General features: G+C 39.6%; 1 pseudogene; it reads right to left on the bottom strand.

Annotated features, from left to right (window-relative positions):
* Positions 1–9861: 9861 nt before the first annotated feature.
* Positions 9862–15895, bottom strand: LOC123424941 (annotated as a pseudogene).
* Positions 15896–16650: the final 755 nt, after the last annotated feature.

Here is a 16650-nt window from a genome sequence, read left to right as displayed (position 1 = left end):
ATGGATTATTGAATCTCGATCGTAGTGTTACACATGTTCATGATATTGGTGCCAAAAGATACGAGGTAATGATGATAGTACCACTTACTTGTGGCACTGCCGCTTGAGTCATGTTGGTATAAATTGCATGAAGAGGCTCCATGCTGATGGATCTTTATACTCACTTGATTTTGAATCACTAGTGACATGCAAATCATAACACATGAGCAAGGCCTTGTTTTCATTGAGATGAAATAAGATAGTAACTTGTTGGAAGTGATACATTTTGATGTATGCAGTCCAATGGGTGTTGAGGCACATAGTGGATATCATTATGTTCTTAATTCAATGACTATTTGAGTAGATACTAGAGTATTTGCTTAATGAATCACAAGTCTGAAATATTGAAAAGTTCAATTCTGTTTCGGAGTGAAGTTCGTCGTAACAAGAGGATAAACTGTCTACGATATGATCATAGAAATGAATATCTGAGTTACGAGTTTTGGTACGCAGTTAAGACACTGTGGAAATTGTTTCGCGGTTCATGCCACCTAGAACATCATAGTGTGATGATGTATCTGAATGTCATAGCCACACACTATTTGGTATGGTGCATGCTATGATGTCTCTTCTCGAATTACCACTATCGTTTATGGGTTAAGCATTAGAGACAACCGCATTCACTTTAAATAGGGCACCACGTATTTCCGTTGAGATGACACAATATAGACTGAGGTTTCGAGAAATCTAAACTGTCGTTTCTTGAAAGTTTGGGGTTTCGACACTTATGTGAAAAAGTTTCAGTCTGATAAGCTCGAACCCAAAGCGGATAAATGCATCTTCATAGGATATCCAAAACAGTTGGGTACATCTCCTATCTCAGATCCGAAAGCAAAGTGTTTGTTTCTAGAAATGGATCCTTTCTCGAGGAAAGGTTTCTCTCGAAAGAATTGAGTGGGAGGGTGGTAGAACTTGATGAGGTTATTGAACCATCACTTCGACCAGTGTGTAGCAGGGCGCGGGAAGTTGTTCCTGTGGCGCCTACACCAATTGAAGTGAAAGCTGATGATGGTGATCATCGAGCATCGGATCAAGTTACTACAAGCCTCGTAGGTTGACAAGGTCGCGTACTACTACAGAGTGGTACGGTAACCCTGTCTTGGAGGTCATGTTGTTGAGCAACAGTGAACCTACGAGTTATGGAGAAAGCAATGGTGGGCCCAGATTCTGACAAATGGCTGGAAGCCATGAAATCCGAGAGAGGATCCATGTATGAAAACAAAGTGTAGACTTTGGAAGAACTACTTGATGGTCATAGGACTATTGAGTAAAGATGGATCTTTAAAAGGAAGACAGACGATGATAGTGATAAGTCACTATTAAGAAAAGCTCGACTTGTCGCAAAGATGTTTCCGACAAGATCAAACAGTTGACTATGATGAGACTTTCTCACTCGTAGCGATGCTAAAAGTCTGTTAGAATTATGTTAGAAGTTGCTGCATTATTTATGAAATATTGCATGTAGGATGTCAAAACATTGTTTCCTCGACGGTTTCCTTGAGCAAACATTGTATGAGATACAACCATGAGGTTTTGTCGATCCTAAAGATACTAGCAAGTATGCAAGCTCCAGCGATCCTTAAATGGACTGGTGCAAGCATCTCGGAGTTGGAATATACACTTTGATGAGATGATCAAGGATTTTGGGTTTGTACAAGGTTTATGAGAAACTTGTATTTCCAAAGAAGTGAGTGGGAGCACTATAGAATTTCTGATAAGTATATGTGGTTGACATATTGTGGATCAGAAGTAATGTAGAATTTCTGTAAAGCATACAAGGTTGTTTGAAAGGAGTTTTCAAAGGAATACCTAGATTGAGCTACTTGAACGTTGAGCATCAAAGATCTATGGAGATAGATCGAAAGCGCTTAATGGAAGTTTCAACAAGATGCATGCCTTGACAAGTTTTGAAGGAGTTCAAAATAGATCAGCAAAGAAGGAGTTCTTAGTTGCGTTGTAAGGTGTGAATTTGAGTAAGACTCAAAACCCGACCACGGCAGAATAAAGAGAATAGACGAAGGTCGTCTTCTATGCCTTAGCCGTAGACTCTAAAGTATGCCATGCTGAGTACCGCACCTGATGTGTGCCTTGACTCAAAGTCTGTTGAGAGGTACACAGAGTGATCCATGATTGAATCACTAGCAGCGGTCAAAATTTATCCTTAGTAACTGATGGACTAAGGAATTTTTCTCGATTATGGAGGTGGTTAAAGAGTTCGTCGTAAAGGGTTATGTCGATGTAAGCTTTGACACTGATCCGAATAACTATGAGTAGTGAAACGGATTCGTATAGTAGAGTAGATATTTGGAGTATTTCTGAATAGCACATAGTAGCAGCATCTATAAGATGACATAAAGATTTGTAAAGAACACACGGATCTGAAAATTTCAGAACCGTTGACTAAAACCTCTCTCATGAGCAAGACGTGATCAGACCCCATAACTATATGGGTGTTGGATTCGTTGGAATCACATGGTGATGTGAACTAGATTATTGACTCTAGTGCAAGTGGGAGACTGTTGGAAATATGCCCTAGAGGCAATAATAAATTAGTTATTATTATATTTCTTTGTTCATGATAATCGTTTATTATCCATGCTATAATTGTATTGATTGGAAACACAATACTTGTGTGGATACATAGACAAAACACTGTCTCTAGTAAGCCTCTAGTTGACTAGCTCGTTGATCAAAGATGGTCAAGGTTTCCTGGCCATAGGCAAGTGTTGTTACTTGATAACGGGATCACATCATTAGGAGAATCATGTGATGGACTAGACCCAAACTAATAGACGTAGCATGTTGATCGTGTCATTTTGTTGCTACTGTTTTCTGCGTGTCAAGTATTTGTTCCTATGACCATGAGATCATACAACTCACTGACACCGGAGGAATGCTTTGTGTGTATCAAACGTCGCAACGTAACTGGGTGACTATAAAGATGCTCTACAGGTATCTCCGAAGGTGTTAGTTGAGTTAGTATGGATCGAGACTGGGATTTGTCACTCCGTGTGACGGAGAGGTATCTCGGGGCCCACTCGGTAATACAACATCACACACAAGCCTTGCAAGCAATGTGACTTAGTGTAAGTTGCGGGATCTTGTATTACGGAACGAGTAAAGAGACTTGCCGGTAAACGAGAATGAAATAGGTATGAGGATACTGACGATCGAATCTCGGGCAAGTAACATACCGAAGGACAAAGGGAATGACATACGGGATTATATGAATCCTTGGCACTGAGGTTCAAACGATAAGATCTTCGTAGAATATGTAGGATCCAATATGGGCATCCAGGTCCCGCTATTGGATATTGACCGAGGAGTCACTCGGGTCATGTCTACATAGTTCTCGAACCCGCAGGGTCTGCACACTTAAGGTTCGACGATGTTTTATGCGTATTTGAGTTATATGGTTGGTTACCGAATGTTGTTCGGATTCCCGGATGGGATCACGGACGTCACGAGGGTTTCCGGAATGGTCCGGCGACGAAGATTGATATATAGGATGACCTTATTTGGTTACCGGAAAGTTTCCGGGCATTACCGGAAAAGTTTCGGGCTCATCGGTAGTGTACCGGGAGTGCCGGGAGGGGTGCCGGGGACCATCGGGAGGGGTGTCACGCCCCAAGGGGTCTCATGGGCTATGGGAAGAGATAAACCAGCCCCTAGTGGGCTGGAATAAGTTCCCACTAAGGCCCATAAGGTTTGAGAAGGAAAAAACACAAGGTGGAAAGAGTTTCCAAGTGGGAAGGTGGAATCCTACTCCAAGTAGGATTGGAGTAGGACTCCTCCACCTCCAATTTCGGCCAAACCTTGAGGGTTTGAGGCTGCCTCTTCCCTCCCCCTCCCTCCTATATATACTGAGGTATTAGGGCTGATTTGAGACAACTTTTGCCACGGCAGCCCGACCACATACCTCCACGGTTTTTCCTCTAGATCGCGTTTCTGCGGAGCTCGGGCGGAGCCCTGCTGAGATAAGATCACCACAAACCTCCGGAGCGCCGTCACGCTGCTGGAGAACTCATCTACCTCTCCGTCTCTCTTGCTGGATCAAGAAGGCCGAGATCATCGTCGAGCTGTACGTGTGCTGAACGCGGAGGCGCCGTCCGTTCGGCACTAGATCGTGGGACTGATCGCGGGACGGTTCGCGGGGCGGATCGAGGGACGTGAGGACGTTCCACTACATCAACCGCGTTCACTAACGCTTCTGCTGTGCGGTCTACAAGGGTACCTAGATCGAACATCCCCTCTCGTAGATAGACATCACCATGATAGGTCTTTGTGCGCGTAGGAAAAATTTTGTTTCCCATGCGACGTTCCCCAACATCAGCTCCATGGGCTGCAGCCAAAATGGTCCAACATCAACTCTGTAGCCGGCATCTGTGATCATATATAGACCAACCGGACAGGTGGATAACATGCCGGTGTTTTCCTATTTTTCAGCATTTCAAAGTTATTTTATTACATGTTTTAATTTATTCACTTTCTTGTTTCCACTTTCCCACTTTAATTATATATATATTCCATGGTATTTTGGAAAATATATTTTGAAAATATTTTGGATTATTAAATTACTTTATATTCTTAAAAAAGGCCTTCGTGCATTTAGAAAAATGCTCAATGTCATCTAAAAAATATTCATCTTGTACTTAGAAAATTTTCAATATGTGTTTGGTTATATGTTCAAGTTTATTTCAAAAATGTTCCATACTATTTTAAAATGTTCATGATGTATTTGAAAAATGTTGACTATGATTTTTTTAAATGTTTATCATGTATTTGGACATTTTCACTCTATATTAAAAGCATTTTCATCGTGTATTTAGAAAAATGTTCCCCGTATATCTAAATATATTTCATCATGCATGAAAAAACTGCTCATCGTGAATACAGAAAATAATTGTTGTGTATTTACAAAAAATAAAATCACAGATGATCATCCCCACTCCGATGCGCAAACCCTCCCGTCACCAAGACCACATCTATGAGGAGATACTATTGACAGACAAGATCTCAACAAAATGCATTGTGGAACAGGAGTTTTGACTATCAATCTACACTGACCGGCACAAGCCTACGTCGTGCTCAGTGATTTCTTTTCCAATTAATCACTCCCATCTACTTATTAACGCGAGGCCAACAAAGTGACTATGGATCCCTGTCCGGCTATGGCTCGGTGTTGTACCGTCTATTTGGGGGAGTCGCAACTCCAACTCTATAGAGGAGAAGTCAGGGTGATTTTTTGTGATCGTCAAAAAAATGAAGGGAACTATGCAGCGGCGCCACCGCACATGTGCTTTCTATTTGGGGCCATATATGGTAGTCAGCCACTGTCTATATGACAGAGTAAAAAACCAACAACTTATGTTGTGTCGTTCATTTAGTCGTACCCTCATCCCTTATTGTGTTGTGCATGAGTGTGATGCCATGATAATATTAACTCCCACTCTGATCGCATCTCTACTCTCTTTTACCGGAAAGCAACACGTATGCTCTATATCGCTCACAACAACTGATACATAAACATTTGCCATGGTTACAGGGTTGCTATGCACTTCTTTACTTGTGCAATATGGTCAGTGGCCTATAGCAGGCTGTAGTTTCTTTTAGGGGATAACAAGCTGTAGTTGGTGCTTCCTGTTAGCAACATCGGTATAGTGTTGTTTTCTATTTTTCAGATTTTTGACAATAAATATAAATATTTTAAAATAATACAAAAGTAAGTAAAAATAAGTGTCGAATAAAAGTTCATCATATATAAAAATCTTTGGACCTCTCAAAAATTCATGTAATTTGAAAATATGTGCATGTTATTTTCTAAAGTGTACGCTATTTTAAAACATGTTCATATAGATTTTATAAATTAAAAGTCTTAAAGTATTAATTTTTCATATAATTAAAAAAATCGATTTTAGTAAGTGTACATGCAAATTATGTGTTCACATATACTAAAGTTTGTACACAAAACTTTTACAGAGTGTTCACACAAACTAAAACTTGTACATGAAACTTTTACAGAGTGTTCACATAATTAATATTTTTTGAACATTTTTTTAAAATTCTCATGACTATTTTAGAAGAATAATTAATTAATTATAACACTCCAAATTATGTTCAGTATTTTTAAAAATGTTGAAGCATTAAAAATATATTCATTCACTTGAAAAAAAAATCTTATAATGTTGAAGCTTATGTACTTTATTTTTAAAATATTCTTGAAATTGAAAATCATGAAAGTTTTAAAAGTGTTCTATCCTTGAATTTTTTAGCACATTGTACAGTATTCACATGTTTTAAAAAAGTATTCATACGTTCACAATCATGTCTTGTACTTCAAAAAAGTGTTCATGTATTTACCGGAATAAAGTTATGTAGTTTTAGAATATCGCTTGCTTATTAAAGAAATCTTCTATATGTTGCGCACTCAAGGTACAAGTGCGCTAGAGAAACAAGACTACAAGCGTGCAAGATATACTAGAAATATAAATAGTTTTTATAAACATGTATGCAAGGTGAGAAATATATATACTTTTGATAAATATGTACTCCCTCTGTGGCAACGTAAGTGTCGCTACATATTTAGGACTAGAATATTCCAGTGCATTGTTGTAGATATTTTTTTCATGGTAGCAAAGAAAGATCATTGGGCTTTCAGGCCGGGCTTCGGGCCTCTGTCTTTTACCCTGGGCCAGGATCAGGCTTATATAATTATAGTTGGGTTCTGTAAAGCCGGACAAAAACCTGGCCCGGCCCGAGGAATGCCCATGTTTACTTGTACAGCAACCAGCTCCTGCTTCAAAAATGTTCGAAAAGAAAAGGAGAAAAGACATCACCAATATTGAAAAGACATAAACCATAAATTCTTGATTACCTGACACTTGACACCATGAAACAGATTAATCCTTGCAAAGTTACTCTGAAAATATGACCTAGAATTCCAACCGAGTGATGGTCGATGGGTGGTTAGCAGTGAGAATACTGTATCAATACTGTATCAATGTTGCACCCTTTCCATCTTTTCCACTGCCCTGCAGCAAATTGAAAGCATATACACCTAATTATAAGATGCATCACCAAATATTTCTCTTAAGAAAGCGTAACTACTAGGATGAAACTTGGACATGTGGAGCTTAGATTTACTAAAAAGGAGAATGCTAGGCATCGGTCGACCGATTGAAAGCCCCGATTGGTCACCTCGCTAGCCGTCAGATGTGGTCCTACATTGCTGTCAGATCTGGGTTTCCCAAAAAATTAGCTTCTGGGCATGCTTCCTCAATGCTACACCATCTTCCCAACATGCTCATGCACCTGCATTTCGTGCAAATATCTAGGCGTCGGTGCTGTAGACAGTTGCAGGTTGCAGCAACGCTATCCATCGACGGCCGCCAACCAACCATTGCCGCTTGCAACTCTACCAGTCACCCCTCGTAGAACAGTCATTGCTGCTCGCAGTCGCAATAGCAATTAGCACACATATCTTCGTCGCCTCACATCTAAGTCGTCGCCATGGCGTAGCATTGCCGCCGCTCGTAGCATACATATCGTCGTCGCCTCACATCTTTGTCGTCTCCATGGCGTAGCATTGCCGCCGCCGCATCATAGCATCGCCCATTCCCCACTCGCAGCATCTGTGCTGTAGATTATATGTGTGAGCTCCTCTCCGGTAACATGGGCACCCCTCTCTCTTGCAGCAACATTATATGTGTGTGAGCTCGTCTCCGGCAACAGTGGCCGGTACGGGGATGGGTGGATGGAGGAGAACACAAAGGATGGCGACGGCTTCACAGAGAGAGGTGGAGGTGGGGGTGAGGAAGGAAATAAAACAAGGCCTCTTTGCCGTACATGTTTTGTAAGACTTATAATAAAAAATTATAATGGCATGTCATTTTTAATAAAAAAAATTACTTCAGTTTTGTGTCTCTAAAATTCAACAAATTTTGTACAACAGAGTAGTAGGCAATTACTCACGTGATAGTGAAGTGATCATCCGAAGGTCCCATGGTGTGAGGTGGATGGTCGTCTCTGGCTCCGGTGATAGTGAAGTGACTGGCTCCGGCCGGACCATTCGCCGCGACATGATCTGGACATGGTTCATCTTGGTTCTCACTTCTCTTGCCACGGGACGCGCTCTATTACAGTTGAGGCTTGCGGGAGTATTGGTTCTGGCTCAGAAGATGATTTGCCGTGGTTAGCCTCTAGGTCTCCTCCTCTTGTTTATAGTAGATGATGCTCCCACGCGTTGTTATGGAAAACTTGCTAAAAATATCATAAAAGTTGCGTACAAATATCTATAACTTATAAAAAAGAATGTAAGCTTATAAAAAAATTAAAATATAAAGAGTATAAAAAAGAAAAAAAATATAGCAAAAAGAAGGGGGTGCTACGCATCCACCGGGTAATGTTTAGAAAACATCAACCACCTTCATAGCCGTAGGATCCTAAGATCGTTAACTGTCTGGTCTTCTTTCAATGAGTTTTGCAACAAGCTTTGTGTTGCGTTCGACGGTTTGCAACAACGGCCATGTTGCAGAAACAACGGCCGCGTTGCAGAAACAACGGCTGTGATGTAAGAATAATTTCTGAAAAAACAATCGCGTTACAGAAATAACTATCGCATTACAGAAAAACACTACTTTTGTCTTGTTAGGAAAATACTTTTAAGGAAGGTCTTGTTGTAATTTTTTCTTGCAACAGATCTTTTGTTGCTATCTGCGTTTTAAAATAGCTGCTCAGTTGAAAAATCCGACGACAATGAAGGCGATCGAGGCGAGCGAAAAGATCGGCCAATTGGACGACAGTATTTCCCTAAGAAGAATGTCATTTTTAATAAAAATATAAATGTGAACTACGTATATATGGTACATGCGACCAACACATATATTATTAATACAAAAACTAATGCAAAAAATAATAACTTAAGAGTAACATGCAGGAATTAATAATGTGATGCTTGCATACATAGAGTGATGAAAAAACAATGTAATTTATAACTTATATGCATAATTTGCTTGTGTGGAATACTTGCATATTTAAAAAAAACTAATTTATTATAACTATTTAGAAACAGAAGATGAGGGTCAACTTGTGCGCCATACAAGTTGGATCATATCAGATTTCATATATGTTAGAAAAAGGAAATCTGATCTGATCAAATCGTGTACTGTACTACAACAGTTACAGAATCGTGATCAACTATACAATGATATACTGCGGGAGTAATATATTCCTTCTCAATCTCAATCTGGTGGTCCAACATCAACTCTGTAGCCGGCATCTGTGATCATATAGAGATCAACCGGACATTTCTAAGTTATTTTGATGTAGTTTTTTTTATTTTTTCACTTTCTTATTTCCGCTTTCCCACTTTAAGTCTATTCATCACCAAAGATGCAGAATAAGTTATTCTTCACCTTGTATAAGCTATGAATGGGCATCCTGAAAAACCCTACCCTCAATCGATACATTTTTCTACATGTTAACATAGACTAAGTCGATGTAGGATCTTGAGCAAGCTAATCACCCTGGAGGTGTGTACTATTTTTTGATCTCTCATTGCAAGGCATGGCATATGTTCTAGTGGTTAATAAACACACTACCAGCGAATTTAAAAATATGGCAAAAAAATTACACAAACAGGGAGAGCTCCCCGGCTCCATTGCATAGATGAAACCACATCCATATACATCAGCTTATACAAGGCTGTTCCTCCAAGCCATTATTATTGCAGGAACAAAATACTAACGAAACCACCTAGTAGAAGAAGAAAAAAAATACTCGCGGACACTAAGAAGTACAGTAGAAAGCAGCCTTTTCGATCGATCACACTGTGGCCGTGCTTACCACACTCATGAGTTCCTCATCGGCGACGAGCCTCGCGAGCACCTCCGGGGCGAGGCACACGTGCAAAGCCAAGCTCCCTCCACCACCTCTGCCCTCGTACACCGTGGTTACCCCGTCCATCCTGCTTGAGCAAGTCCGCACCCCGATTGGTGGGCCCCATCCGAAGTCGTTCCCGTACACGTCGAACCACGGCAAGCCATTCATCACCACCATTGTCGTGGCCGTGACGCGCATCGGCACATGCGCAAAGCGGTATGTGGGGGCAAGATGCGTGCATGTCCGTCTCCTTCGCCACATCGAAGGACGCGAGTGCTCTGTTGAGGAGCCATGCTACCCGGCCGATCCCACCTTCTAGGATCTCAGCGGCCGTCGACTCCGCCTCGGCGCGCGCCGCGGCGTTGCCGGCATAGGCCGTGGACAGGCCATCGGCGCGCGCCGTGGCGTTGCCGGCATAGGCCGTGGGCAGGCCATCGGCGTCCGGCATCGGACGAGCCAGCCTCCTCGCTCGGCACACTGTGATCCACAGGTGGGTGAGTAGGGCCGGCCTGCACCGAGGAGATGGTGGTGGTGGTGCCGGTGCTACACATGTCAGCGTTCGCCTTGGCTTCGAGCTTCTTTACGCTCTCCCCGGAGAAATGGAGGAAGCATTCCTCCTTAAGCTTGACCGACGATGGGTGCTCATCTATACGCCGGTTGACCGGCTTGCTGAAGGGCAGAGGGACAGGGACAGGGCAGCCGTCACGGAACCACCTCAATCTCAATCTCGTGGTCCAACATCAACTCTGTAGCCGGTATCTGTGATCATATAGAGATGAACCCGGACATTTCTAAGTTACTTTGATGTAGTTTCTTTTTTATTTTTTCACTTTCTTATTTCCGCTTTCCCACTTTAAGACTATTCATCACCCTGGATGCAGAATAAATTATTTTTCACCTGAGGTAATCCTACGGTCATTTCATAAATAAATTACATTTTAAATGCAAATAGTTACATTTATATTAATTTATTATGTAAAGTTGGACATAAGAAAACAAAAATATTGATCATAAGACCACAAAAATCGTATTTTAGGTATATTTTACACTATGTTTTTGTGTTTGTACTTTTACATGACATCAAAAAAAATTACGGTGATTATATATTTTATTACGGTTTCTTTTTTACGTATAACATAATTAAATATGAGGCATTGGTATAAAAATAGAGTGGGGTGAAGAATAACTACTCCTCATCCAGGGTGACGAATAGTCAATCCCCAAGTTATTTCATCCAGGTAACCCAGGGTGCAAAATAAGTTATTCTTCACCCAAGTAATCTTACGACCGTTTCATAAATAAATTACATTTGAAATACCAATAGTTACATTAATATTGATACATGACGTAAAATTTGATGTAAAAAATTAAAAATATAGGTCATAAGATCAGAAATATCGCATTTCATGTATATTTTACATTATGTTTTTATGTTTTTAATTTTACGTGACATAAAATATTTTTTATGGTGACTATATGTTTTCTTACATTCTCTTTTTACATATAAAATAAGAAAAATAAAATAAAAGAGAAAAATACGGTGTATTGATGTGAAAATAAAGGGCAACCAGGGTGGCGAATAGTCAATCCATATATATATACACAAATAGCTACATGCATATTGACCTATTATGTAAAATTTGGCATAAGAAATCAAAAATATATGTGAGAAGACCAGAAAAAGTGCATTTTGCATTGTAAACTATGTTTTTATATTTGTAACTTTATATAGGGTAAAATATTTTGTATGGTGATTTAATATTTCCTTACGTTCTCTTTTCAAGTAAGAAGTAAGAAAAAAAATACGGGATGTAAAAAATATGGTGCATTATTGATAAAATAAAGGGAGTGAAGAATAACTATTCACCACCCAGGATGACGAATAGCGCGACCCAGGGTGGCGCTATTCGTCACCCTGGGTGAGGAATTCTTATTACTCACCCCTGTCCAATTCTACAACCGTGACTTGAAAACGTAAGAAGAAATTAGACTTGAGGTAATATTACACTCTTGAGGAAGGAAGTTTCTCTTTCACCGTATGAAAATATGTGCGGTAATTTTACAACATGCATGATGTAAAGTCACGTTCTGCATGTGTGGAAAAATATGGTGCGATGATATAACACTAAAAGTTGTTCGGTAATTTTATATTAGAAGTGAGGTAATTTTACATCATGCATGTTAAAAATTTACGTTGTGCATGTGAGAATAAATGTGGCTTGGTGAAATGGCTAGGGTGAGGAATAAGTTATTCTTCTCCGTGGGCGTGCCTAATAGAGTGTCAGAAAAGCAAAGATATAAAGTTACGCTGGAGCGTAATCAATCTGTGCCGCACGTTATATGTTGGGATACGCGCATGTGTGTGTGCATGTGAAAGAGAGAACCTTATCTACAAGAAAGTGAGAGAGAGAAACTTTTCAATATGTGTTTCGTTAAATGTTTAAGTTCAAATGAATCCATTTATATTATAATTTATATCTAATTTTGCATGTAACTTATACGATGTTTACACCAGCTATTCATTCCTATTAACATCCCAAGGTACCATTGGTATCTAGCAATTATCAATGCCAAAAGACATGAAATTCAAGTAGTGGACTCACTTGGTGCTAAGGAAAAACAGATAGAACTTGGCACTACGGTAACTATCTATTATTCTTGATCCTTTTGACATAAGTTTTGTTTGTATTAATTCCTAATTTTTATTTACACATATAAAACAGTTACTGTGACTTGAAAAGCGTCTCAAACTTGGAGATCATAAATGGCTAGATCTAAATGTTACAAAATGGAAGGTTGTAGAACAGTTCCAGGAGGCAACACAAACGGATGGGTAAGTGTTCATCACATACTTATAATTATTATTGTTTGTACTCATGAACACAAAGATATCATTGAATGGATAATATTTATAGTAAAATAACATATTGTATGTATTACTTGATACAAGATTATTTGATTCTTCTCGGTGATATTCTAAAGCATTATTTTATAATATTATAGCGCGTCATGTGGACTATTCATGTTAAATTATATGGAATATTGGACAAAAGATGGACTATCTGATGAGTTCACCCAGGTATTCATTTTCATACATTATCCCATTAAAAAATTTCAATATATCAAATCGAAAATGATTTTTTCTAATATTTCCAGGAGGATATGAAACACTTTCGACAAAAATTAGTTGTTGTTTTGCTTGATTCAGAACTGAATAAGCTAAAAGGATGCCTGTTATACAGCCAATCTGACAATGAAGTTGTCTTGCCTAATTCCGATATTGAGATCCTTGATAATCCACCAGACGGAATCGAAGACAAACGTCCTACCCCAATCCTCGTCATGCCCAGTGATCAACGTGATTTACTTGACGGGCTATGCAACTACATCATGTCGATCGATGATGCTCAATCTTTGGAGTAAGAATCATATATATTTAGTATTATATAATATAAAAATATATTTTATTATTCTTCGTACCATCCATTTTGCAGGAAGGAATGGGTCCGAACCTCGACACCTGATCCAATGTCCTTAACTCTAAAAAAAATCAAGGCATACTTAACATGGAGCAAAGTATGGACAATGATTGCTTCAACATTGCCGTACGTATACTTGCATGTGATGAGGGAGTATTGTTTACAGATCCTCCTATACACTACATGGATATGCGCTTTTGCGTAAGTTGTCATAATTATTTGTTCATTTCCATTAGTATCAACACGGTGAAATAATAATTAACTTTGTACCCAGTCCATGATGCTGGAGTCAACACGAGGTCAAAATTTTTGCGAGAAGAAAACTATTCAGACGTTGGGATCATTGTTTGATGGCTGGCCTGGGATTGACAACAACGTGTCATCGTGCAACTTGGTAAGTATTGTATTTTGTCTATTATTGTCATGGCTTATTGTTGCTCCTACTTTCTACCACCTGTAGATTTATCTTCCGTATGCATACATCGGCCTATACATCTTGTACGTCATCGACAAAGAGGCACGTCGTGTATGCATTATGGACCCTATTCATAGATCACAGTCGTCAGAGAATAAAAATTTGAGGCATGTAGTGAAGTTAAAAAGTTTTGCGAAGGAATTCAAAGATGCACTCGAAATAAAGCAACCCGGTTGGAATTCCGATATATCTAAATGGCAACTTTTATTGCCATCTGGTATTCCAACAACCACAGACGGGTAATGACTTCATAATATAAATATTTAATTATGTTATCACTTTATTTTATTTAGTATTGATTTAGGAAATTGCAGGGACGCGTCTGACTATTTTGTTTTCCATTTTATGCCCTTGTGGAACGGTAAATAACTTATCAAGCCGATTTGCACGGTGAGTATTGTCCATTACATGTTTGAAGACATTCAACGTGAATTTTTTGTGCTCACTACACGTATTTATTTTGCAGGATGGGTATAAGTTGAGGAAACATTTTTTATTATACTTGCTAAAACATCGTGGGAATGAAGCTAGAGACAATCTTTCTGATATTGTGTGAGAATTTGTTAAGGGCATCAAGTAGATCCTAATAATTTGTAATGGATTTAGTTTGACCATCGCTCAATTTGTTCCATGGACATGTCGTCAATTTGTTTTTTTTTTTGTTATGACTTTTCATTGTAAGTAAGGTGAACTTTTATTTATTAAGTAATTTTGCTAATTTTATAGTCTCTACATATAAAAATAGCATGCATTACATTTGTAAGAGCCCTTGACAATGCACGGGCATTCTATTAGTTTTATATTAGAAGTGAGGTAATTTTACATCATGCATGTTAAAATTTTGGGTTGTGTATGTGTGAATAAATGTGGCTCGGTGAAATGGCTAGGGTAAGGAATAAGTTATTCTTCACCGTGGGTGCCTAATAGAGTGTCAGAAAAGCAAAGATATAAAGTTACGCTGGAGCGTAAGCAATCTGTGCCGCACGTTATATGTTGGGATACGCGCATGTGTGTGCATGTGAGAGAGAGAACCTTATCTACAAGAAAATGTGAATCTCGATGCAAACAAACGGTTCAGATAGGAACCACCCCAGCTAGTGTTGATAGCAAATCCATGCCCTATATATATATATATATATATATATATAATATTTTGAAATTTTTTTGGATTATTAAATTCCTTTAAACTCTTCAAAAAGGAAATCGTGTATTTAGAAAAATGCTCAACGTTATCTAAAAAATATTCATCTTGTAATTAGAAACTTTTCAATATGTGTTTCGTTAAATGTTCAAGTTTATCTAAAAAATTGTCAATACTATTTTAAAATGTTCATCACGTATTTGAAAAATGTTGACTATGTAATTTTTTTAAATGCTTATCATGTATTTGGACATTTTCACTCTATATTAAAAGCATTTTCATCATGTATTAAGAAAAATGTTGCTCGTGTATCAAAATATATTTCATCATGCATGCAAAAAATGCTCATCGTGAATACAGAAAATAATTGTTGCATATTTACAAAAAAAGAAAATCACACATGATCATCCCCGCTGCAAAAGTAGTTCCCGTGCGCAAACCCTCCCACCACCAAAACCACATCTATGAGGAGATACCATTCACTACAAGAAACAGGAGGTTTGCCGTCAGCCAAAGTGAACGACAAGGGGAACAAAAGCGGACGGCAAAGGCTTTGCCGTCCGCTTGTTGACAGCAATAAACAAATCGACAAAGATCTCAACGGCAAAGCAGCTTTGTCGTCTGTTTTAAAACGACGGACGGAAAAGGGTTTTGCCATCTGCCATTCAGGTCATCTGACAGCAAAGGTTTTTAACACTCTTAGCCTCCCTATCCCAGCCTTGTGGATGGCAAAGTGCCCAGTCCTACGGTAGACTAAATCTTCACTTGTGTTTTTTTCATCAAATATTTGTTCGTTTATGCCACTTTTTTGTACCATATTAGTTCATTTGTGCCGCATTTCAGGCCGAGGATGACGAAGGCCTGCGGGGTTGGCAGCGCCATGGCCCAAGGTGGACGAGGCCATGGCAGCGAGGGTGACGGGTTGCTACGGCAACAAAAGACCTTCCCCGACAACGACGCCAGGAATCCTTCTGTTGCTAGCTACGCCTACAGGGACTTCCTTGACAAATATGCAAAGGATTCCCCCTGCGGCCTTGGAGCCTTGCGTTGGTGTTCCCTTGAAGAGGAAAGGGCGATGTAGCACTGCGGCAGTAAGTATTTCCCTCAGTTTGAGAACCAAGGTATCGATCCAGTAGGAGGATCGCGTCAAGTCACAAGTACCTGCACAAACACAAAGAGCTTGCACCCAACGCTATGAAGGGGTTGTCAATCCCTTATGGATTGTTTGCAAAGTGAAAACTGAAAGCAAAAAGTAAACAAAGCAAAGTAAAAGTAAAAGTGGAGACGATAGTTGTGAATAGACCCGGAGGCCGTAGTGTTCACTAGTGGCTTCTCTCATGAAAGCAAGTAGACGGAGGGTGAACGAATTACTGTCGAACAAGAGCATGAAGTCCGGCTCGTTGCAAGAGCAGATCCTGTGAGGTACGTGCTAAGTCAGCCCGCGCTCATGGGGCAACTTGGAAAATGGGCACTTATCATGATGGAGTTTGACATCACCTTTGTGCCTCAAAAGGCAATCAAGGGTCAAGCCTTGGCAGAATTTCTCGCGGCACACCCGATTCCAGATGACTCCCCTCTTGTCACAGACCTTCTTGACGAGTAGGTTTTCAACATCAACCTTGACGCACCTTGGGGCC

The sequence above is a fragment of the Hordeum vulgare genome, chromosome 2H (assembly GCF_904849725.1).
Source record: "Hordeum vulgare subsp. vulgare chromosome 2H, MorexV3_pseudomolecules_assembly, whole genome shotgun sequence".
Classification (NCBI taxonomy): Eukaryota; Viridiplantae; Streptophyta; class Magnoliopsida; order Poales; family Poaceae; genus Hordeum; species Hordeum vulgare.
Note: the sequence above shows the minus strand (reverse complement) of the source record. Positions and strands in the feature narration are given on the sequence as shown.